Genomic DNA, 25,389 nt, shown 5'->3' on the forward strand with positions numbered 1-25,389 from the left:
GTACCGCACTAGCTGCAACTTCGGTAATCGCCAGATAAATATACAAAGTCTCTCCTTCCATTGGTTTTGATAGGACAGGAGGTTGCGACATATGAGCCTTTACTGTCTGGAATGCTTGCTCGCAGTCTTCCGTCCATTCAAACTTTTTATTTCCCCTAAGTAGATTGAAGAATGGAACGCACTTGTCAGTTGATTTTGAGATGAATCTACTAAGGGCAGCTATCCTTCCGGTCAGGCTTTGGACATCCTTGATCTTTTCTGGCGACTTCATATCGATCAGGGCTTTTATCTTGTCGGGGTTGGCCTCGATTCCCCTTGAATTCACTATAAATCCCAAAAACTTTCCTGACCCGACTCCGAAGGAACATTTGAGGGGATTCAACTTCATATGGTACTTATTTAACACATCAAAGCACCTTTGAAAATCCTTCACATGTCCTTCAGCCTTCTTGGACTTTACCAGCATGTCATCCACGTATACTTCCATGCTTACTCCGATCAGCTCCTTGAACATGTGGTTGACCAATCGTTGGTAAGTTGCACCTGCGTTCTTCAGTCCAAAGGGCATTACTTTGTAACAATATAAGCCCGTATCGGTCCAAAAGCTGGTATGATCCTCATCAGGGGGATGCATGCTGATCTGATTGTAGCCTGAATACGCATCCATGAACGAAAGGGTCTCATGCCCAGCGGTTGCATCGACTAGCTGGTCGATCCTCGGGAGTGGGAAGCAGTCTTTTGGGCAGGCCTTATTGAGGTCTGTAAAATCCACACAGGTCCGCCATTTGCCGTTAGGCTTGGGGACCAACACCGGATTGGAGACCCATGATGGATAAAACGCCACCCTGATGAACCCATTTTCTTTAAGTCTTTCGACTTCTTCTTTCAAGGCTCTTGATCTGTCTTTATCGAGCAGCCTTCTTTTTTGTTGCACTGGTGGAAAGACTTTGTTTATGTTCAGGACATGGCTGATCACCGCAGGATCTATTCCGACCATGTCTTTGTGTGACCAGGCGAAAACTCCCTGGTTCTCTTGCAAGAATTCCACCAGCGCCTGTTTCGCAGTAGGTTCTAAATTCTTCCCAATCTTTACGATTCGAGTCGGGTCTTTTTCATCGAGATGGACCTCCTCCAGGTCCTCGACGGGTCCAACATTTTCTTCAAAATCCCCAAAGCGAGGATCCAAATCTATATCCTCACTTTGGGCAACACCCTATTTGGTGACTTTTCCACCTGATTGGGTTTGTCTGTCTTCCGTCATCTGCAATCGTTCTGGGGTAGCGCTCCTCGATACTCCACTTTTTGCCTTTGTGATCGAGGCGTTATAGCACTCCCTGGATTCCCTTTGGTTTCCCGAAACGCATCCTACCCCTGCGTCCGTTGGGAATTTCATGGCTAGATGCCACATGGAGATGATGGCCCTCAGTTCAACCAGTATGGGTCTTCCAATAACGGCGTTATACGCTGAAGGACAATCGACCACTACAAAAGTGGCGAGTAATGTCCTTGAAGCAGGCGCTGTACCCGTTGTCACTGGGAGTTTGATCATTCCGGCTGGAGCGAGTCCTTCTCCAGAGAAGCCGTATATGGTTTGATTGCAGGGCTCCAAGTCCTTCACGGACAGCTTCATGCGTTCCAACGTTGATTTATAGAGGATGTTCACTGAACTTCCTGTATCGACCAGTATTCTTTTTACCATCATATTGGCCATTTGGATATCCACGACCAGCGGATCGGAATGTGGGAACCGGACGTGTTGGGCATCGCCCTCAGAGAAGGTTATCCCGCACTCCTCTGAGCGGGCCTTTTTCGGCGCTCGGTCCTCCACAGTCATCATCTCGATGTCCTGGTCGTGGCGCAGAGTTCGAGCATATCGTTCTCTAGCCTTTCCGCTATTTCCAGCGAGGTGTGGGCCTCCACAGATGGTTAAAAGTGTTCCGGCTACGGGGGCAGGCTGTAATGGTGGTGAACGTTGGCGTGTGGATGTCTGCTCGTTGCCACCTGGAGCTTCTCGTTGGGAAGTTCCCGAGGCCCGTACGTACCTTCTCAAGTGTCCTTGTCTAATGAGGAACTCGATTTCATCTTTCAGCTGGTTGCATTCATTAGTGTCATGTCCATAGTCGTTATGGTAACAACAGAATTTGGTAGTGTCTCTTTTCGAAATGTCTTTTCGAATGGGCCCAGGCTTCTTGTAGGGCACACTAGAGCTTGTGGCCTGGTATACCTCTCCTTGAGACTCAACGAGGGCAGTGTAGTTAGTGAACCTAAGTTCATAACGATTACCCTTGGCTCGTTTATTGTCGGAGGTGGAAGGCTCATTGTGTTGCCGTTTCCCACCGTTCTTGCCATTACCGTTGCCGTTTCCGTTGCCCTTGCCGTTGCCATTTGGTTTGGTGCCATTGGCGGCTTTGGTGGGTTCGGCAGCCTTCTTGCCCTTGTTCGAGGATTTTCCATCATCGGCAATGGCTTCTTCGAGTTTGATATACCGATCAGCTCGGTCTAAGAATTCCTGGGTGGTTCTGACCCCATCCTTACGAAGACTTTTCCATAGGGGCGAACGGCGTCTCACTCCCGCGGTTATAGCCATCATTTTTCCTTCGTCCCCGACTGTCTTTGCTCCGGCTGCCGCTCGCATAAAGCGCTGGATGTAATCTTTTAGTGATTCTCCATCTTGCTGGTGGATCTCAACCAGTTGGTTTGCTTCGGTCGGGTGGACACGACCTGCGTAGAACTGTCCGTAGAACTCCCTTACGAACATTTCCCAGGAAACTATGCTTGCAGGTGGGAACTTAAAGAACCATTCCTGCGCGACTTCAGAAAGTGTTGCAGGAAAGATCCTGCACCGAGCGTCTTCGGACACCTTCTGAATGTCCATCTGGATTTCAAACTTATTCACATGCGAGACGGGATCTCCGTATCCATCAAAGTTCGGGAGCGTGGGCATCTTGAACTTGCTGGGAGTCTCTGCGTTGGCTATTCTTTGGATAAATGGAGTGCCTTTTCTTCTATCGTGGTCAATATAAGAGGTTCTTCCTCCGACCAATTGTTGCACAGCCTGGTTTAGTGCGTCTATCTGAGCTTGCAAGGCAGTAGGAATAGCTACGGTCTCTGCTGCTGGGGGGATGTTCTCACCATGCTTCCCTCGACGATCATTGAGTATGTCTCTTAGATCTTCCTCTCTTCTCCGTTGCTCGCTACCTCCGAGCCGGTTGAAGACATTATTTTGCCGGGGTTGCCCCCCAGCATCTTGTCTATTTGGCTGATCATCTTGAGGTATTTGGCTCCTGCTCCTACCTTTATTTCCGTTCCTCCCATCAGCATTGTTCTTGCCTGAGTCAGCCTCGTTGTAGCCGTGGCCATCTTTGAACTTTGACTGGCTATGGTAAGACTGGTTGTTCCCTCTATTCCCGTCTCTGGCAGAAACACCCCGAGCGTTAGGGGGTGGCCTGCGCTGGTCGCGATGTCCCCGTGCATTATCATGCTGTTGGGATCCACGGACCGCAGAGCCTAACTCCGAGTCTCTCTTGTTACCAGGAGGGTAGTGACCCCTGTTCGCTTGGTGTGGCCCATCATTCTCGCGGCGTCTAGGACTACGAGGCTGTCGCTCGGCCCTATTCTGCCTTTGCTGCGGGGGATTACCTCGAGCAGCGTGGGATGGTGGGTCTGCCTCGGGGTCCAGTGGGACGTCGTCATGGGGAATCTGGGGCTGTTCAGGCCTTTGCGGACTTGAAGGATGGACTGGTGGGCTAGGATTGCGACCTCCCTGGGGTGGCCCAGTTTCAGGTTGATTAGGCTGCGAGGCAGGCGCGGCCTGATTTCTGGCCAACAGCAAGGCCACTTCAAGGGCTGCCATGGCCTCAGTCTGGCGGCGATCCACCTCCGCTTGTCTCTCGCTCAACTCCGCCCTCTGACGATCAAGTTCCTGCTGCTGCCTTGCCATAGCTTCTGCGGCAGTCTCTTGATTGGCTCTCAGACTAGCCAGCTCTTCCTGCAACGTGCCCAAGGTGCTCCTCAAAGTCGCATCGTCCATTTCCTCCTCTTCAAAATCTATTTGCGGTTCATCTTCCGCCATGCTTGCAGGGGGAGGAGGAGGTGGCGGATTCGACGGTGCAGCGGCGGCGGTCTGAGCAGCTTTCTTCCCTGCTTTCGCCATTAGTTTTATCAACAATGATGAGTCGCCCTCTCAATGAAAGCACCAGAATGTTGACCCTCGATTTAGCCAACTGACACGGAGTCAAAATATGAATGATATAGACGAATATGTATAGATAATAACGTAATGACAAAAGTAAAGAAAACACAGTAATTTATAGTGGTTCGGCCCCAGAATCTGGTAATGACCTACGTCCACTTAGAATGATATTGATATGGGAACAAAAGTGTGATCAGAGAGCTTGGGCTCAATGAGTTTCAACACTCCTCATAAACAATACTTGTTTTCACAGATAATTTCTATATTTCTATGGTTTTCGGGCTGCCAAAGGTCCCTTCCCATGAGCCATCTCTTGCTTTTTATAGGCTCATGGAGGGTTGCCCAATATTGTTACAGATATTATCCCCTGAATCATGGGATATTCAGAAGATTGCATGAAATAAATTCGGGATACATAAGATCTTTCTATAAATGTTGCTTTGCCAGCGGAACCACCGACCAGTCTGGTCGCAGTAAAAGCAGGTCTGTCCTGCTTCTGGTGTGTCTCCTGGTCGATACTCTAGCAGACGCTCCAAGTGTCAGGCACGTGTCAAGAGATTATTCGCCACGTCACAAATGCTAATTTATTGGATAACATAAATTATTTGAAATTTGTTGACTAGATATTTTTTTATAGATATTTGAATTTGTTTAACTGTTTTAAGATATATGAGGATGGTTATAACTATTAATGTTTTGTATTTTTTAATAAATGGTTAAGATATTTGCTCATAGTTGTAACAACACAAAAAAAAATTAGAAAAACAATTAATGATATTTGTTTTAAAATTTAAAATTGGGTAAATTTTAAAAATACCACTTTTTTCAAACCAACTAACAAAATATTTTTTTTTTAATAAATGAGATTTAAATTAACTTTAGGTTAATTGTTGATAAATCCTATTTAAATTAAATTAATATTTTTCAAAATGACCTAAACTAAATGGATTTTTAATAAATGAAATTTAAATTAACTTTTGTTAATTGTTGATAAATTTCATTTAAATTAACTTACTTATTTTTGCAAAGATTAATTAATTTGAATTTGGATAAATTCTAGAAAATTAATTATGGTATTTTTGCAAATGAAATAAATTGTAGTATTTTTGAATAAATTCATAGACTTGCTCATAGAGTAACATGATTAGAATCATCCAATTATAACATGTATGCATGCACTATATGTGGTATTTTTGCAATTGAGCTTAAATGCATATAGTGGCTCATATGTTTGCTTAATATATAGATTTTGCTAAATAAAACATTCATAAAATGATAGTTTTTATTTGGGTGTAACATCCCATGTTTTAAACACCCGTTGGTAGTCGGTTGGAGCTGGTGAAGAATTATGTGGAATATTATTTTGATAAATGATATTATATAAATTTACGATGATTCATGAATTTTTATAGCCGCTGTGATGATCCAGTAAAGGATCTAGCTTTATGCAAATAAAATTGGTCTCGAACCAAGGAGTAAACCCTAATGGGAGAAAAATCTCAAATTAAATAAAATAGGAAATACTATGGCATAAAAATATTAATTTTTTCTAGCAACTAGAACTTTATAGTTGAGCCAATAAGTTTAAGAAAACTTGATTGAGGTTTGAATTTCAATCAATCGGGCTTAAGAATGAGAATTTATTGCTCGGACCTCTAAGGGCATTTTGGTCAATTAGATAAATTGCCAAAATTATGTGATATGTGACAAATTTTATTTTTTGGTCACATTTAATTTAATTAATTAAGCTTTGAGATATTTAAAAACTATAGGTTAAAAGTTAAGGGAAATTTAGAGCACAAAATTCCCAAAGGGCCCTTGGATTTCTTATATGAGAGGTAAAATAAGCGAGGGCATAAAAGTAATTTCCAAGGGAAGAGAGAGAGAAAGGTGGGCAGCAAGGCTAGGGGTAGTCCCTAGGGCTCTCATAAGCTAGGTAACTTACCCCACAAGCTAAAGAATGGGACAAAGCCTCTTACCTTCTTCCACAAGCCAAACCTAATCATTTCTCTCACATATTTCTTTCCTCTAAAGAAACACACACTCTCTCTCTCTCTCCAAAACTGAAACACTCTCCCTCTCTACTCTCCATTGCTACAATTTTTCTCTCCATGAGCCAAGAACACTCATTTCCCCATTGAAGGAGGGAGAAACTCAAGAGAACACTTGTGTAGAGCAAGTTTCGAAACCTACTTAATTTTTCTCCTATTTTCCACTTCAAATCTGAAACCCTAAGGGTTAATGATGCATGCATGTGATCTAATAGTCATGCATGGAAATGATGTTGTGTTCTAGGGTTCAAGATAAGCTTTTATGGGTAGAATCTCAAGGATTTAGCACTTTGGTGATCAAGTGAAAGCAAGGTAAGAAATCTTGGTAGTTTGCATGTTTTCTCCCTCATCTAAGTCCTTCTACCATAACCCTCTCTTAAAAATCTGCATGTGGGATTTTGGGGCTTGGTTTGAGAGTGTAGATCAGAAGGAAGGGTTTGAGAAGCTAAGGAAAACACATCTCCAAGCTAGAACTATCAAAGGTATAAATTTATAGTTGTTCTTGAGTTTTTTTATTTATGTTGGTAGATCTAGTTGTATAGGTTATTTTAATGGTTTATGGAGTTAATTTTATGCTTAAGGTTGAGATGGTATGATTTGATAATTTTCATGCATGCATGTGGCTAGGGTTATGCTAGAAATTTTTATTGTTGTTGGGTTGTGTAAAAATGTATTCTGCGAAAATTTCGTGGTCTCGCTTCCAACGGGTTAGATCGCACTCTACTGCCTCTATCAGTGAAAAATATTTGTGTAGTTTCATAGTTATTTGTGAGTAATTGATGATAGGATTTGTAAAATCATAAAAATGTATTTTTTTTAAACCCAAGTTATGAACGTTTTGGCATTTCGATGTAAATCTTGAAAATTTCTTGCAGCATGCACTTCCCAGATTGTTTTAACTTTTGAACGAGTTTTACTAATAAAAAAGCTATCAAAATTTGGTATGGTGTTAGTTTAAACATGTATAAGGGTCACTATAAACTTTTAGAGGAAAATATGTTAAGGTGTAAGAGATATGATTTTTCAAAGTTTGCCCTAGAATCTAGAAACAAAACTTCTGGGCAGCAAGCATTGCCCATATTGCTTTAAACATTTTTATGAGTTTAATTATTCCCATAATTATGAAATTTTGAAGGAAGATAATATAGACATGTATAAATATCCCTGTTAAAGTTTAGGAAGAACTGTGCTACGGTGTAAGAGAAGTGAATTTTCAAATTTACCTTAAATTCTATGAAAAACTTCTGGGCAGCAGGCACTGCCCATGTTGCTTTACAAATTTGAATGAGTTTTGCCATCCAAAAAATTATGAAATTTTGAGAAAATTTAGTTAAGATGTGTATAAGGACTTCTTTAAATTTTTAGAGAAAAATGTTTCATGGTTTAAGAGAGATAATTTTTCTAAGTTTTCCCTAAAAACTGAAAGGTAGTAATTTCAAACATTTACGAAAATTGATTTTTGGGATGTTAGTTCTCTTAACCTAAAACAAGTTTTGATGCGAGGCTGTCGCCTAGTTCCCGACCTTATGACACAGAACACATGAACGATAGTTTAAGGGTTTTTCCCCAAAACTCATATTAGCTATAAGAGTATGACATAGTTTAATCCGAGTACACTGTATTAATTACAGTAACCAGAAAAGGGAAAACAAATAGCAGTGTTAAAGATCCGGTTGGGAGCTAAGGACTCCAAGTAAGTTAGTCTTTCTCTTTCTTGGCTACAACATGAATATACTAGTGTGTGCTTGTAGTAGTAGATTACACTAGTTTTGTTTGGGTCATTAAGACCGGAGTATGCTTAATGCCTACTCTTGCAATGCCTTGGCATTCTGCGGCTAAATGGTAAGTATGTTCAGGTTGGAGCCAAAACCAACGTAAAATAGTCCAGGTTGGAGCTAGGACATGGTAAGTATATAGTCTGGGTTGGAGCGAGGACATGGTAAGTATATAGTCCGGGTTGAAGCCAAGACAATTGTAATATAGTTCTGTTTGGAGCCAGAACCCTAACGTAAAATAGTCCAGGTTGGAGCCAGGACATGGTAAGTATATAGTCCGGGTTGAAGCCAGGATAATGGTAATATAATCCAGGTTGGAGCCAAGACAATGGTAATAAAGTCTGGGTTGGAGCAAGGACATTAACGGGGGAAGTGAGTTGAGGTTCGGATCTCTTGCTGGTGATTTAATTGCTTAGTGATGATGTATGTTAAATATATCTTGAATATTCTGAGTGCAGGATATTATGATATGAGTGATATATTGTATGTTCTTGGAATTTTCTAAGTGCAGGTTATTATGATATGTGTAAACTGGGTTGTTAGAAACAACTAAAGTATTTATTTCAGATATGGTTATATATCTTGAATGTCTAGGATTTTCTTAATGCACGTGGTTTTGATATGTATGAACATTGGTTGTTGGGCGCAACTAATGTGCTTAATTTTCTGTTAGGACTATTATTATGAATTGTATGATAGGGTTGGAATTTATCCAATACCCTAGTTATCGGTAGTGATACCTACCTTAGGGCAAGCCATTTCTGGGTTTAGTATACTTGTGTGTAAGGCTATTCTTACTAACACTATTACAAAAATGGGATTTTCCGACAGTTCTTAACTATCGCTATTGAGCAACGACGACAGTCGACTAACTGTCTTATTTTCCTATGTCAACGTAGGGGTAGCTACGCCGATAGTTATTAGGTGTCGTTGTTGCTGGCTACACGGACAGTTATTAGGTGCCGTCATTGCTGGCTACGCCGACAGTTATCAGGTGTCGGCGTTGCTGGCTACGCCGACAGTTATTAGGTGTCGGCGTTGCTGGCTACGCCGACAGTTATTAGGTGTCACCGTTGCTGGAAATGCCGACAGTTAATAGGTGTCGTCGTTGCTGGCAATGCCGACAGTTATTAGGTGTCGTCGTTTCTGGCAATGTCGACAGTTATTAGGTGTCGTGATTGGCTGTCTATGGTGACCGTTTTTAAATTATCGCAAATTTTCCACACCAGAGGATACTGCAAATATGTTGTCAATTCCCCCTGGTTTCAAAATCAACGCAACAATGGCAGTAAAAGAATGCACATAAAAAAATTAAATTAAATTAACATTGGTAACATTAACTTTATATTTGATTAGTTCTAGCACTTTCTAAATAAAAGAAATATATAGTTCCATAAAAGTTTGTCATAAAATGAATATTTAGCACACTATGCACCTCAAAAAACTAAATTAACTCAACATATAATTTGTTAGATTGATTCTGTATTTGATTAGTTCTAAAAATTTCTAATAAAAGAAATACAACGTTCCAAAAATGACTAAATCCCCTTACATAGGTACTAAGCATGCATGCCATCATTTAGCGAGATGTGGTAAAATATATTTTGCCCATTGTTCTTGAACTTCATTAAGTTCAGCGTCAGTATATGATAAATCTGAATTGAACTGCAAATAATTGAAATTATAAATTCCATGTTAAATATATATGAAATTAAAATATAACTTTGTTGAATGCAATAAATGAGTTAAAAAAAATCCCCTGTATCCCATCTAACAAGAAAAAAAAGACAATAGAATAAACCACTTTGTCAGAATAATCAATCAGCACAGAAAAACATATGGTTCCTTAAAAAAAGTAGAACAGTTACCAAGAAAGTATTTCCATCCGTATTTTCTTTCTCATGCAAAGACGGATTTGAACTGCTTTGACTTCCATCCAAAGATCTATATCCCTTCGCAGCATCAAGACTACAAGTGCAGCTCTCCAATATCCGAACAACACATCCCATTAGAAAATCAAGAGAAGGTTTGATTCGCAACTCATTGAAAACTCCAACAACATCTTCAATCACATGAAGAAAACCATTTCTTTTCTTCTATGACAAGGTTGTAATATTATCCACTGGGTAATACTTAAGAAAATTTGAAGCTTGGAACCTTGACAAGAATCATGAGGCTCCATCTAAAAACCAATTGGTGATTAGTGGAGTTACACATGTTCTTATTAATGGTTCAATATTCTTACACTTATTTCATGTGGGACACAATAGTCTAATATCCCCCCTCAAGATTGTGGTGATTTTTCGCTCACCAATCTTGAATCACCTGATCATAAGTGGCCCATTTTTTTTTCAGCTCGCTTATTTTTTTTTTTTGGATCTCAAGTATCTTTTTGCACTATGCGGATCTCAAATCTCAAGTGTCTTTTTTGCACTATGCGGATCTCTTGCGGCTTGACTCACTCTTTTTGGATCGGTGTGGATCGAATGCCCACTAGGGAATTGGCTCTTGATACCATGACAAGAATCACGAGGCTCCATCTAAAAACCAATTGGTGATTAGTGGAGTTAAACATGTTCTTATTAATAGTTCAATATTCTTACACTTATTTCATGTGGGACACAATAGTCTAATAAACCTATCTTTTGAGCTTCCGGTCGAAGTCCAAAACCAGTCAGATGTACCATCACTTCCCACTTGCACAACTTGCAAAGGCTTCATTAACAATGCATAGAAAAAGGGAAGCTCATCAACATCAAGTTGCGCTAAGAAACCAAGAACCGCCTTTCGGTAATTTACACTTGCATGCTGAGCAAAACAGAAATTGTCACACAACTTAGTAGATTAGGAGAAAGATGAAGAATAAAATGAAAGTATAATACCAAATAAAGGACAAACAAGAACCCACAAATTTCCTGAGGACGGATATTATCTTATGTAATATAAAAGGACAAATAATAGATGAATTGAAAACTTTAAATGGTTCATTTTGTGGGAGGGGGTCTGAGTAGTTGGATACACATTTTCAAAAAGATCAGAGTTGGCGTATGTAGTTTGTAGAGATACATTTGGAAACTGTGATTTCAAAATGTAGCACAAAAGCTGACATATGCCAACAAATTTTTAAAGATTCAGTAAAAGCATTACTTCTACTCCTAAAAATCTGCACATTAATCTGAAATATATGTAAGCACATTGTAGAGCCAAAAAACAAATATACCTTTCGTGAGGCATTCCTCTTCAACTTCCTGACTTTTGGCATCAGAAGACGTATAACTATAGGTACAAGGTAAGGTCTGTGGGGCTCTTCAATAAGTTTAGATTCTCTGGATAAACTCCATGTGGTTAGTTCCTCTCTGAAACTAGTAAAGTTGAGCAAATTTTTCAGGTGCTGATCATATGATAGCAGAAAATCATCTTTCCAGATCAACAGTCATTCAAGAACAGCTGTTCGTATCTCAGGATCATTTGCATCCAAAAGCCTGGTAAGAACACCAATGAATTCCAGTTATGTATCCTAAAACTTTATGCAATGTGACATACTATACTATAACAAATTTTACAACCAAAATGAATATACAACGTATACAAACCTATTTTCCAGCACATCTTTAAGGAATTGATTCCGATAAAAGGATTTAAGGTTCTGCATCAATTTCAACAGATTTAACCATTCTTTTAGAATAATCTTCCACTCTTTGCCTTTACAAACAAGTGAACTGAATGATCCCACACTACAATCACAGATAACAAAAGCAGGTTAGCAGCCAAACGTGTAAAGTAAATAGTAATGGTAATTCTAATCTACTACAGATTTGCAACTGCAATGAAACAGATGTCTAAAACTAATTCAAATTACTGAACACAGTGAGTTTCAACACAAGTTCGCAATGCTAGTTTTGAGGGAGTTATTAGATATCACACACACACACATCTGGTTACAATAACAAGCATTACACATCTCCAACTATTAGTTTGCCATGATCACTAGACTGAGTTCTTTTTGTATTAAAAAACACCAAGAGAAATCAGTGGAAATGGCTTGCACTGCCATAACTTCTCTTGTGTGTTCAATTTATTTAAGGTTGTTAACCACCCAAACCTTGACCTTTGACTGAACCAAAGATTTCCATTAAAACAGGATATGAATTAATAATTTAATACACAAGAGAATGACACTTTCCATCAAATTATGTTTCTTTTCTTAGACTCTGAATGCTCTTTTTTTTTTTATCTTTTTTGTTTGTTATAAAGAGATATCTATGGTGACTTGAACCTGGAATACACACACTCAATCACCCAGTTACTTTCTTTAAAAAAATAAAAAAAACAGCAGTACTTGTATGCCACTTTGAGCTAGCTCAAATAGAAATGCTCTTGATTAATTTTAACAAGTAGGAAGAGACCCCCAGTTTATGCAAATGTTAAAAGTTTATTAATTATGTTGTAAGATTATGTAAAACAAAAGATTATCGGAGAACATAATAGGTTATCAAATAAAGTGAACAGCATGATTGATTCCAAAGCTAATGTGAATCATATAATAAGAATTGACAATTCAATATCAGTCGCATAGATTCACTGACAAATTTAAAGATATCAAGAGAATAAGAAAAAAAAATGTCATAGTAATGAAACACAAAAAAAAAAAACAAAAAATATAGGACGATAACAATAGTTCTCTAGCATAGAGATAGGGCTTGCCATCTGTGTATTTATCGCCAGCTCAAAGTACTGAATTGCTCATCAATAACCGCAATACTCTTTCTGCTTTAGAATGGAGCCTTGATGAGGTTCCTTTCATAACATAGCAAAGTAAAGCACTAACTCCATATTTTCTGGTAGTTATTTCAGGTTTCTTTGCAACTTCAAGTATAACCTTCCACACACCTGTTGTCGTCAAAATATTAATCATAAAATTAACCTAAGAAAAAACAAATATTGAGGAAACCACAATTTAGAGACTTGTACCAAAAATTTAATGTCATTACCATCAACATCATTTCACCTCATAAAGAACAAATAAAAGCAAATAAAAAAAAATTAAACAAAGTTAAATTGGTACCAAACACCCCTGAGGTGGTCCCCAAAAGATTATTCCCTCGCATCATTCTAACAGTTAAAAATCCTAAAGACAAAGCTTCACAAGGAAAAAAGAAACATGAAAATGTTCCATTTTTTTATCTGTAACCCATACACTTTCAAGTGGCTATTTCTTAAACCGATGAAATAACTATCAGACCATATCTGGACAGCATAACATAATCCTACGTATTGAACAAATGTAATAGAATTCAAGCATTTAATAGATTATCAAAGACCACATCATAAACTAAATGATTTTTTTGTGTAATTTTGTTAAAGAAAAGAGAGATTCCAGAGAAGAAGTCACATAAAGTTGAGAGAAAGGATTAGCATCCAATGCCAAAGACGTTTACAAATCCAATAAGGAACAAAATAAATAAATAAATATTTGCCTCACATAACTACAACCATTGTCATATAAAGCTGAACCACCCTATATTTCACACCCTAATCTGAGAGATATGCTTCAATTTTCTAAGTGACTCAACTACATGATCGGTAGAATTAACTTTGTTATATCCAAAAATGTATATAAAGAAAGTAATTAATCAAAAGAAAAAGAAAGATGAAATGAACAGGAATATAAAGAAGACTAAGTGCACAAACTAAATGGGAACCAATCTGAAACACTAGGTGCATTTTATCAAATACTTTGTGTGCAACTCAAAATCCAAACTAACTTTGAATTTACAACTATAAATTTTGACCCTAAACTTTGAGATTTTAGGAGTTTAAACTTTAAAATCTTTAAAACTATACAAAGAAATAAAATAATAAGTCAAAACTACAATTAAACACACATAAAACATAAATCTCAATACCAAAATAACAAATAAATGGCTACCTTGTGGCTGTTGGAAGATGGAGGAGATGTGTGGCTGGTGGACTTCGGGCGTCGCAGGTGGCTGGCTAGTGGCTGAAGATTCGGTTGGAAGAAGAGGCTGAATGTTCGGCTAGAAGAAAGAAAGAGGAAGACGGAAGAAGAAAGCTGTGGGGGGAAATTAATATTTAGATTCTGAAGTCGGCATTGCCCCTTAAAAAAATTCAGTTTCCCAATAATGACACATTTTAACTGTCGGCATTGCTCTAATAAGTTTTCATAAAAAATTATTTAAACATATATATATATTAATAAAAAAATCATAACTAATAAATTTATATATTAATTTTGTTTACAATATTTTTCCAATTTATAAAACAACTCTTTTTTAACTAATACAAATTTTATAAATATGTTAAAGAATAATATAGTTAATTTAATTTATAAATATGTTAAAGAATAATAAATTATAATTTTGATATAAAAATTATTATAAATACAAAAGTTAATAATGTGAAAAATTTAGAAATAAGAAAAATCTAGTTTTAAATTTTTTTAATAAATCATAATTTTTATAAATATATATTTACATAATTTACTTTTGTTGACCCTCGATTTGACCAATGACACGGAGTCAAAACTACGACAGGAAATGAGATGACAAATAAGAATTTAATCTAATGGTAAAGAAGAAACACCAACAATTTATAGTGGTTCGGCCCCAATGAATGGTAATGACCTACATCCACTTAGTGCTATTATTAATATTGAATCCCAATATCGTGATCAAAGAACTAGGGTTCTTGAGTTTCACAAATATTGGGAGGATTACAACTAGACGATGGATAATTGCACTATATGCTCTCTCTTTCAATATTTAGAAAAAAGCTTCAAAGATCAAAAGTCCCCTCCTTGAGTTATTTCATGCATATTTATAGGCTCAATGGGGGTTACATAGGCCATTGGGCCTTAACTCTCCTTAATACCCGCGTATCAAGGCAATAAAGATGAAATAATCCACGTAATTATTACAAGATCATAATCTTATAAGGAAATAAACTGAATCATATGACTAGCCTGGTCGTATCTAATAGTCAGGCTTGATGAAGCAATGTATAGCTGGTCGATAATCGAACAGTACCGCCTTATTTCGACTCTGCCACGTGTCATCCACGTGTGAGAAATACTTGCCACGTCATAAGCAGCCGTTTTTGGGTAAACATTTGCCCCCCAATTTTACTTTACTGCGACCAGCATAAAGTAAACTTAGGAATCTGACTCTTCGCTTATCCAACCAAATCTATCAGAGCCACCCATGCTTTCTTGAAAAAAGTGATCAATCATGTCTAATCAAGTCTTTTCGGTTTCCCAAAAAATTGTCTGACGGCTATTGCACTTCCCCATACTTCAAAAAAAGTAATTCCATGATTACCTCTTTTACGACGCTACGATCACTATAAATAATACCCCTAGATCACATTTTTACTTTTTACCTTTCACTCGCCTTCTCTTCTTCAAGAACCTTAAAGAACCCCAACCTTCAGAGCTCAGGAAACTCAGAAAACCTTGAAGTGTTCACTGCTGATTTAAGGAATTTTCGTTCAGATGCTCGAAACATTCGTGTTCATACTCTAACTTTCATCCAAGTAAGTTTCCAGAATCTTTTTGTCGTTTGAGATGCCATGCAAAACTGTCTTATACCTGTTTTTATCTCTAAACTTTTGAATGTTCTTGGCTGAGACTATTTTGGGGTAAATGGGCATATTGATCGATGCTTGATACGGTAGTGAAATAATGTTTTATAGGAGTTATGAGTCAGTTTGGTAGTCGAGACTGTAGATTTAAGGCGTAAAATCGAAGTAAAAATTTGATTTTTAAGCTAGTTGAAAAACTGGGTTTTTCCCGCCTTCTCGGAGTCGAAAAAGTTTTCTCTGAAAAAAATTTCACTTTCGCTTTTTAATTTGTTTCTCAAACTGCTCGTAAGAGACTTAGTGTTTTTGCTAGAATGCTGCTGGCCATATAAAAGCTTAACTTTTATACGCAAGCAACATTATTCCAACTCTCAACACAAGCTTTTAGGCTTTAAGTTCTCATCTCCCCCTTTTTCTGTTCGCAACTTTTCATGCAAGATCCGTGGGGAGGTGAGAGACCTATTGACGACGACTTGCTAGCCCAATTGGTCGAGGACAAGGAGCAACCGTCATTGCTAATACCAGAAATTCCCTTTTCTCGCGCCACCTCAAACACTCCATCGACCCTCCTCCAAAATATGGGTCGAGCGAAAACTAAAGCTCAGAAAAGGAACCTTCCAATCCTTCAAATCAGCCTGCTCCTTGGGCTGAAATTCCCTCGACCAGTGGTCGAGAAAGAAATATCCCCGACCCTAGCATCCAAACCCACGTTCAACTTCAAAACGCCATTCAACTAGATGTTGAATGATACGTCGCCCCTTCTAGCCGAGTAACGGTCAGGATGATTGCGAATTATATTAAAAAATATGGACTTCCTGGGGTAACCCTTGTCCAACCCACCAAAGACCAACGGGCGAATTTTCCTGGAGGCGCCTTCAGTGCCTGGTTGAGGTATCACGTTGAGGCAGGAGCGATCCTGCCTCTCCATCCTTTCTTCAAAGGAGTGGCCAACTATTTCGGGGTCGCTCCTTTTCAAATAACCCCTAATGGATATAGAATGCTTTCGGCACTCTATGTCCTTTATAGCCATAAGAAATGGCCTGTCCCCACACAACACGAGGTCAACTATCTGTTCGAACTAAAATCCAATCCCAACCAGGAAAACACGGGGTTCTTCCACTTCTGTCACTAGGAAACGTCCCGTACTTTCCTGAGTGACACAACCTTTATTTCCAATGTGGGGAGGTACCACCTTGAGTACTTCCCGACTATAGACATGGTTTCCAACAACCTAGCCTTCACTCAAGGAGGTAATATTTTAACACCCCTGGTCGTTTATTTTTCTTTAATTTTTCCTGCATTTCCCTTAGAATTTTAGCGCCTTTCAGGCCCATGGCTGCGTCCGGCTCCCACACCAAACATGGAAGTCCGATCAGCCCTCTTGCCCAGCATGACTAACGTGGAGAAGAGCGTCAAGCATCTGGTCACATAGGCTAACCTTAGGCTGGTCAGGCTTTTGGCACCTCACCAGGATGTGAGGGAGTCAACAGCGGGAAGTTCCACTGGCGAGGAGATTCCCGAGCAGCACCCAGACGTGTCACAACCTCAAAGGAGGAGGAGGACTGGAGTGAAAATCAGGGAACCCTCCAGCATCCCGCAAGCTGCCGCTCCCCCTGCCCCACTGGGAAAGGGAAAAAAGAAAGCCACCGAACCTCCCGCTCCCATCAACAAGTCTTCAGATGAGAACGATACTGCTTTCTCATTCCTAGATAGTTTGCCAATTCCCTGTCACTTATTTGACGGGGACGGCAACTTTAAGTATTCTCCAAACTTAAGTTCAGATTTCTTCTAGGCAGTAAGTAGTTTAGTAAGTAATGTAGCGACCAGTAGTTGTAGCACGGGTACTTTACTTATAATCTCTTTACTTTCATTTTTAGTTCCATCTATATATCTTGTCTCACTGCTTGCATTGTTTCTTTTTGTGCAGATATGTCATCTGAAGACGTGTTCGAACATTACAAGGCTGCCGCTGCTTCCTCAGGCAGGAAGAAAGACAGCAAGAGGACTCGGGGGGAGAGCAGTAAAACCACCTCAAAGAAGGCCCGAACGGAGGACCCTCCAGCCACTGTTCCTTCCAATGAAAACACGCCACCTCCATCTCCACTCGAGCAGCCAGCCTCAACGCCTCCGGATGACCAGAATTCCACTCCTTCAACACCTGCCGATCAGCACCCCACTCCTCAGGACCCTACCAGCCGAACACACCGCACTCAGGCCACTCAGCCCGAAGGCTCCCTGTCCAGCTCCGTGGTCAGCTCAGCCAGGGAGATAATATACAAGCTCTCCAAACACAAATGCAGTCAAGAAGCCATTGACGGCACCATCTCCATGGAGACTGACCAAATACTTAATCGAGGGCTGAATGAGACAGTCAGCGTAAGTTGCTTTCTATTGCTGAATAATTTGTTTTTGATTTTCTGGCATTGCTTTACTCTTTGCATCTGGTTGCAGGGATTGCTGACCATGACTGCTGGCTGGCGCCGTGTGGGTGCAATGGTGTCCCAGATCAGAAATTTTGACACCAGGCTCGCTGAGAGTATGAAAGCGCTTGAAGGGAAAAGTGCTGACCTGCTTGAGAAGAACAATGAGCTGACCAAGAAAAGTGGTGAGCTGCTCGAGAAAAACGCGGAGCTGACCAAGCTGAAAGAGGAGCTGCTCGAGCTTCCAATGCCAATAAAAAGTAACCCATCCAATGGTATTTAACATCCAGAAAACCGCCAAATAAAAAGCATTCCGAGAGTCGGGACGCCCTGAAGAAAGCCAAAGAAGACAAATAAAAATTCAGGGAAAGTGCCAAACTCAACTACCAATAATCCAAACAGCTTGAGCTCGATTTGATTGCGAGCAGGCAGGAGACGGAAGAGCTGGCAAAGCGCGTGAAGGAGCTTCAGGAAACTGAAGCAAAGAGCTTGGAGAAGTACAAGGAAGCCACCCATCTTTGCTTCTACGAGTTTTGGAAGCACAACTGGAAGGCCAACTTCAGCTACTTGTCAGAGCACTTGAGACGGACTCTAATGTCCCAGTGCGCCATTTGCCTGGAGGAAGAAGAGAGGGCTAAAGTTCCTGCTTCCCTAGAGATTTCCCTAGCTACGGGGATAGATGGCGTAGACAATGAAGCTGGTGCTGCTGTCAACCAGGACGCTCCTCAAGACCCTCCAGCTTTGTAGTCTTTTTTCCTTTTTTCTTTTAATCTTTTAACTACACGACCTACGGGTCGTGATGTAAAGACACTTTAATTTTCTAGTTATAAAATTTTATTGCTGCATGGGCAGCTTTTACTTTTAATTGAACAATTACATCCGAGCAGTAACTGCTCGTGGTGTAAAAGGTTTCTTTAAGATATTATAATATTTTCATTATAACATTTGTTCGCATGACCGAACTTAGAATAGTACTTTGGTTGATTTAACAAAATACAAAATTTTGAAAAATACTCTAAGTACCCTAGCATGCTTTCACGTATTTTGTTCATGTGTCTACATACATTTTGATATGCTTTGCTTACTAGATGCCTTATATGCCCCCCAAGTGATTGAGGAGATTTAGGTCCTTAGTCACTTGCCTTGACCAAAACCTGTTCGAACATTACTACTGGCTGCGCACACGCAAAACAACACACGCAATGAGAAAATACTTGTAATAAATACAATAATTGGCAAGAATGACTGACTGCGCCCAGTCCCTTATATTTCTCGTATTAAAAGGATAAAACATGTTTGTACGAGTGATCAATAAGATCTTACACTCATAAGCAATTAGTCAGATAAAATGACCAACCCTTTTTCATAACTTGTAAAAAGAAAAATTGATAAAAGCCAATTCTTTAAGAAGAATTGTTAACTGACAGTACTTGCGCAGGTGTTCTCCATTCCAATAGCAAGGAATAAGATCTCCATTTAAGCGAGCAAGTTTATAGGTGCCTGGATGGAGGACTTCTTCAATCTGGTATGGTCCTTCCCAGTTAGGTCCGAGTACTCCAACAACGTGGTCGCAGGTGTTTAAGAAAACTCTTCGCAGTACTAGATCTCCGACATTGAATTTTCTTTCACTCACTTTAGAATTGAAATATCGAGCGACTTTTTGCTGGTATGCAGCTACTCAGAGTTGGGCTTGCTCACGCTTCTCATCGATCAAGTCCAGGGATTCCATCAATAGTTGGCTGTTAGAGCCTTGATCGTACGTGATTCTTCGATGTGACGACGGATTTAACTCAACAGGAAACATAGCCTCATACCCATAAGCCAGTGAAAATGGAGTATGTCCTGTTACTGTTCGGTGGGAAGTTCTGTACGACCAAAGGACTTCAGGAAATTGCTCTAGCCATGCCCCCTTAGCTTCTTCCAGTCTTTTCTTCAGAGTATCCTTTAGCGTTTTATTGACAGCTTCGACTTGTCCATTTGCTTGGGGATGAGCGACTGAAGAAAAGCTCTTGATAATCCCATGTCATTCGCAAAAGTCCGTGAATAAATCAATATCAAACTGCGTGTCGTTATCTGAGACGATTTTCCTTGGCAATCCATAGCGAAAAACAATGTTTTTGACCAAAAAATCCAGCACCTTCTTGGTCGTTATGGTTGCAAGTGGCTCGGCTTCAGCCCATTTAGTGAAGTAATCGACGACAACCATAGCATACTTGACGCTTCCCTTTCCTGTGGGCAAAGATCCGATTAAATCTATACCCCAAACTGCAAACAGCCACGAACTTTGCATTTGTTTTAGCTCATTAAGGGCTGCTCGTGGGATTTTCGAGAACCTCTGGTACTTGTCGCACCTCCACACGAATTCCATCGAGTCTTCATTCATTGTTGGCCAGAAATACCCTTGCCTCAGGATCTTTTTTGACAAGCTTTCCCCCCCAGCGTGGTCCCCGCAAAAGCCTTCGTGTACCTCTTTCATCAATTCTTTGGCCTTCTCTTTCGAAATACATCTGAGGAGTGGCATTGAGTATCCCCTTCGGTACAAGAATCCATCGACCAGGATATACCTAGCAGCCTGCCACTGAAGGGTCCTGGCTTTGTTTTTGTCCGTTGGTAACATGCCTTGCATCAAATACTCTGTGTATGGTGCCATCCATGCATTCGCCACCTGGATAACCAGAGTGGTCTCCTCTGCTTGGATGCTTGGCACAGATAGCTGTTCAACTGGCACTATGTTTAGAGTATTAGCATCCTTCACACTTGCTAACTTGGCCAAAGCATCAGCGTTTGAATTCTGGTCGCGAGGTACTTGCTGAAGGGTGTACTTGTCAAACTGTGCTAATAGGTCCTTTGTTTTGTTTAAGTAAGCAACCATCTTTAAACCTCAGGCCTGGTATTCTCCCATGACTTGATTTACTACCACCTGAGAGTCACTGTAGATGTCAAGTACCTTTATATTCATGTCCCTGGCTAATCGTAACCCAGTGAGCAACACTTCATACTCAGCCTCGTTGTTAGAAGCAATGAAGTCAAACCTGATTGCGCAGTGAAATTGATGCCCTTCAGGCGTAATTAGAATCATACCTACCCCTGCATGATGCTCATTAGAGGAACCATCTGTAAATAACTTCCATGAGGGAGTTTGGTTCTGAGACTTAGGCTCTTCGAGCTGCTCGCTATCCGAAAGTTCAGTGAACTCTGCAATGAAGTCAACTAGGGCTTGCCCCTTTATTGCTGCTCGCAGTAAGTAAGAGATATCGAACTGCCCAAGTTCGACCACCCATTTCAACAATCTGCCTGCGGCCTCTGGCTTTTATAGAACTTGCCGTAGAGGCTGGTCAGTCAAAACCGTGATTGGGTGAGCTTGAAAGTATGGTCGCAACTTCCTAGAGGCCAAAATTAAGCAATAGGATAACTTTTCAATAGGTGGGTACCGCAGCTCTGCCCCAATTAGCCTTTTGCTTACATAATAAATAGCCTTCTGTACGCCTTCTTCTTCTCTTACTAAGACAGCGCTTGCAGCGTATTCTGTGATCGCCAAGTAGACAAACAAGGTTTCCTTATCGACCGTCTTCGATAGAATGGGTGGTTGTGCCATGTGAGTCTTCAATGCTTGGAAAGCCTGCTCGCACTCCTCCGTCCATTCGAATTTTTTGTTGCCTCTAAGTAGATTAAAAAATGGGACACACTTGTCCGTTGATTTGGAAATGAATCTACTCAGAGCAAAAATTCTTCCGGTCAAACTTTGAACATCCTTGATATTTGCTGGCGATTTCATATCGATCAGGGCTTTGATCTTCTCAGGATTGGCTTCAATTCCTCTCGCGTTTACTATAAATCCCAAGAACTTTCCTGATCCTACCCGAAGGAACATTTGAGGGGATTCAGCTTCATCTGATATTTATTCAAGACGTTGAAGCATTCTTGCAAATCCTTTATATGCCATTATGCCTTCTTCGACTTAACCAACATGTCCTCGACAAAGACCTCCATGTTTTTTTTCTGATTAGCCCCCTAAACATGTGGTTGACTAGTCGCTGGTAAGTCGCACCAGCATTTTTCAGACCGAAGGGCATTACTTTATAATAGTAAAGTCCTGTGTCGGTCTGAAAGCTAGTGTCATCCTCATCAAGAGGATGCATACTAATCTAATTATACCCGGAGTATGCATCCATGAAAGAGAGAATCTCGTGCCCTGCAGTGGCATCGACCAGTTGGTCGATCTGGGGAGCGGGAAACAATCTTTCGGGTAGGCTTTATTGAGGTCTGTGAAATCCACGCATGTTCACCATTTGCCATTCGGCTTGGGAACTAACACGGGATTAGAGACCCACAATGGATAAAACGCTACCTTGATGAATCCATTCTCCTTGAGCTTCTCGACTTCTTCTTTTAAGGCCTTTGATCTATCTTTGTCGAGCAGCCTCCTTTTTTGTTGTACTAGTGGAAAAGTTTTGTCTATATTAAGGACATGGCTAATGATTTCAGGGTCTATTCCGACCATGTCCTTATGCGACCAGGCAAAGACCTCCTGGTTTTTCTTCAAAAATTCCACCAGCGCTTGTTTTGTTGTTGTCTCTGAGTTTTTACCGTCTTTCACAACCCTAGTCAGATTTTCTTCATCGAGTTGGACCACTTAAAGGTCCTCGATGGGTCCTATCTCTTCCTCAAAATCCCCAAAGTGAGGATCTAAGTCTCTATCCTCACTTTGGGCAACGCCCTATTTGGTGACATTATCACCTGATTGGGCCTGTTCATCAACTGCCCTTTGCAACTCCTTTCCGGGAACCTCCCTCGACACGCCTCTCTTCGCTTTAGTTATCAAGGCATTGTAGCACTCCCTTGCTTCCCGCTGATTTCCCAACACGCATCCTATCCCGACGTCTGTTGGGAATTTCATGGCAAGGTGCCATGTTGAAGTGATGGCTCGTAGGTCGACCAGAATTGGCCTCCCAATCACAGCATTATATGCTGAAGGAAAATCAACTACTATGAAAGTAGTGAGTAATGTCCTGTTAGCAGTTGCAATACCTGCTGTAATTGGACGCCTAATCGACCTAGTCGGGGCGAGCCCTTCGCCGGAAAAACCATAAATGGTTTGGTTGTATGGCTCCAGGTCCTTGATGGACAACTTCATTCTCTCCAGTGAAGACTTGTATAGGATGTTGACCGAACTTCCTGTGTCAACCAACACCCTCTTCACCATCATGTTGGCAATTTGCACGTCCACGACCAGCGGATTAGAGCGTGGGAATCGTACGCATTGGGCATCGCCTCCAGAGAAGGTTATCAACTCCTCCTCCATTCGAACCTTCTTTGATGCTCGATCCTCCACACTCATCATCTTTATGTCCTGGTCATGGCGTAGGGTTCAAGCATATCGTTCCCTTGCCTTCCCACTATCCCCTGCAAGGTGTGGGCTGTCGCAGATAGTGAGTAAAGTGCCTGCCACAGGAGCTGACTGTAAAGGTGGCGAGCGTTGGCGCACAAGCACCTGCTCGTTGCCACATTGAGCCTCTTCCTAAGACCCTCCTGCGGCTCGCACATACCTTTTTAGATGTCCCTGCCTAATCAGGAACTCAATTTCGTCTTTCAACTGGTTGCATTTGTTAGTGTCGTGCCCGTAGTCGTTGTGAAAATGATAGAATTTCATCGTATCTCTCTTAGAGATATCCTTTCTTATAGGTGCGGGTTTTTTATAAGGCACATTAGAGCCGGTCGCCTGGTAGACTTCTGCTCAACTTTCGACAAGTTCTGTGTAGTTGGTGAATCTTGGCTCGTATCGATTGCCTTTGGGGCATTTATTCTCAGAAGCTGAGGATTCATTGCTTGCCCGTTTTCCACCATTCCTACCATTTCCATTCCTGTTCCCTTTGTCATTGCCATTGGGTTTCTCCGACCCGTTGGCGGCCTTGGCAGGCTCTTCCTTTGGCCCCTTGTCTTTCGTTGGCGATTTCCCCTCATTGGCAATCGCATCTTCGAGCTTGATATATCGATCAGCCCGATCCAAAAAATCCTGGGTTCTTCTTACCCCATTCTTTCTTAGGCTACTCCAAAGGGGTGAATGGCGCCTAACCCCGCCAGTTAGGGCCATCATCTTGCCTTCATCACCCACTGTCTTGGCTCCATTTGCTGCTTGCATGAAACGCTAGACATATTCCTTCAAGGGCTCTCCCTCCTTCTGGCGTATCTCGACCAGCTGGTTGGCCTCTGTGGGGTGTACGCGACCCGCATAGAATTGTCTGTAAAATTCCTTCACGAACATCTCCCAAGGTACTATACTAGCAAGAGGGAACTTAAAGAACCATTCCTGGGCGGTGTTAGATAGTGTCGCGGGGAAGATCCTGCAGCGGGCATCTTTTGACACTTTATGAATATCCATTTGTATCTCAAATTTGTTAACATGAGATACTGGTTCTTCGTACCCATCAAAGTTTGGCAGTGTCAGCATCTTGAATTTACTGGGGGTTTTAGCCGCAGCAATCCTCTATACAAATGGAGTGCCCCTCCTCCTATCGTACTCTATGTGGGACGTTCGTCCCCCGACCAGTTGTTGTACTGCCTCGTTCAGAGCATCAATCTGAGCCTGAACCGCTTCTGGGATCGCAGGGGCGACCTGTGCTGGGGGAGCGTACTCATCATGCCTTTCACAACGGTCGTTGAGTACGTCCCTTAAATCATCATCCCTGCATCTCTGCTCGCTAACTCTTAGCCAATCAAAGACGTTCTGCTGCCTGGGTTGCCCCCCAGCATTATGGCTAGCTGGCCTATTTTCCCTAGGTGGGGGGCTTCTGCCTCCGCCTCTTTCCTTATTCCTCCGACAAGCATTTCCTCTGCCAGAGTCAGCTTCATTATAATTGTAGCCGTCTCTAAATTGGGGTCGGCTACGGCGTGACCGACTGTTCACGCCATTTCCTCCTTGGGCTGGAATTTCCCAAGCGTCAGGGGGAGGCCTGCGCTGGTCGTTGGGTCCCCGTGCATTGTTATGCCATGGGGGGCCCCTGATCGCAGGGCCTGACTCGATGTTCCTTCTGTTTGCGGAAGGACATTGTCCCCTACTCGGTGGATTTTACTCTTCGTCCCCTAGGCATCTTGGGCTGCGGGGCGGCTGCCCAGTTCTATTCTACCTCGGGCGCTGGGGATTGCCTCGACCAGCCTGAGATGGAGGCTGTTGCTCAGGATCCCTAGCTGGGACATCATCCTGAGCCACAGGTGGCTACTCCGGCCTTTGAAGGGTTGCTGGCCGGAGTGGAGGACTAGGATTGGGAGCTCTCTTAGGCGGCGCACTCGGTGGCTGATCTGGCTGAGAGGCTGGCTCAGCCTGACTCCGAGCCAATTGGATGGCTGCTTCGAGAGCG

General features: G+C 41.3%; 2 long non-coding RNA genes across 2 annotated transcripts; both read right to left on the bottom strand.

The window, feature by feature from the left end:
• Positions 1 to 10,575: 10,575 nt before the first annotated feature.
• Positions 10,576 to 12,312, bottom strand: LOC133800801 (uncharacterized). The gene is made up of 3 exons (XR_009876614.1): positions 11,612 to 12,312; positions 11,239 to 11,500; positions 10,576 to 10,826 (listed from the first exon to the last, which is right to left on the bottom strand). It is a non-coding gene; the product is annotated as an uncharacterized LOC133800801 (long non-coding RNA).
• Positions 12,313 to 12,559: 247 nt separating this feature from the next.
• Positions 12,560 to 13,244, bottom strand: LOC133800802 (uncharacterized). Its single transcript, XR_009876615.1, has 2 exons — positions 13,084 to 13,244; positions 12,560 to 12,908 (listed from the first exon to the last, which is right to left on the bottom strand). It is a non-coding gene; the product is annotated as an uncharacterized LOC133800802 (long non-coding RNA).
• Positions 13,245 to 25,389: the final 12,145 nt, after the last annotated feature.

Source organism: Humulus lupulus, chromosome 9 (genome assembly GCF_963169125.1).
Source record: "Humulus lupulus chromosome 9, drHumLupu1.1, whole genome shotgun sequence".
Taxonomy (NCBI): Eukaryota; Viridiplantae; Streptophyta; class Magnoliopsida; order Rosales; family Cannabaceae; genus Humulus; species Humulus lupulus.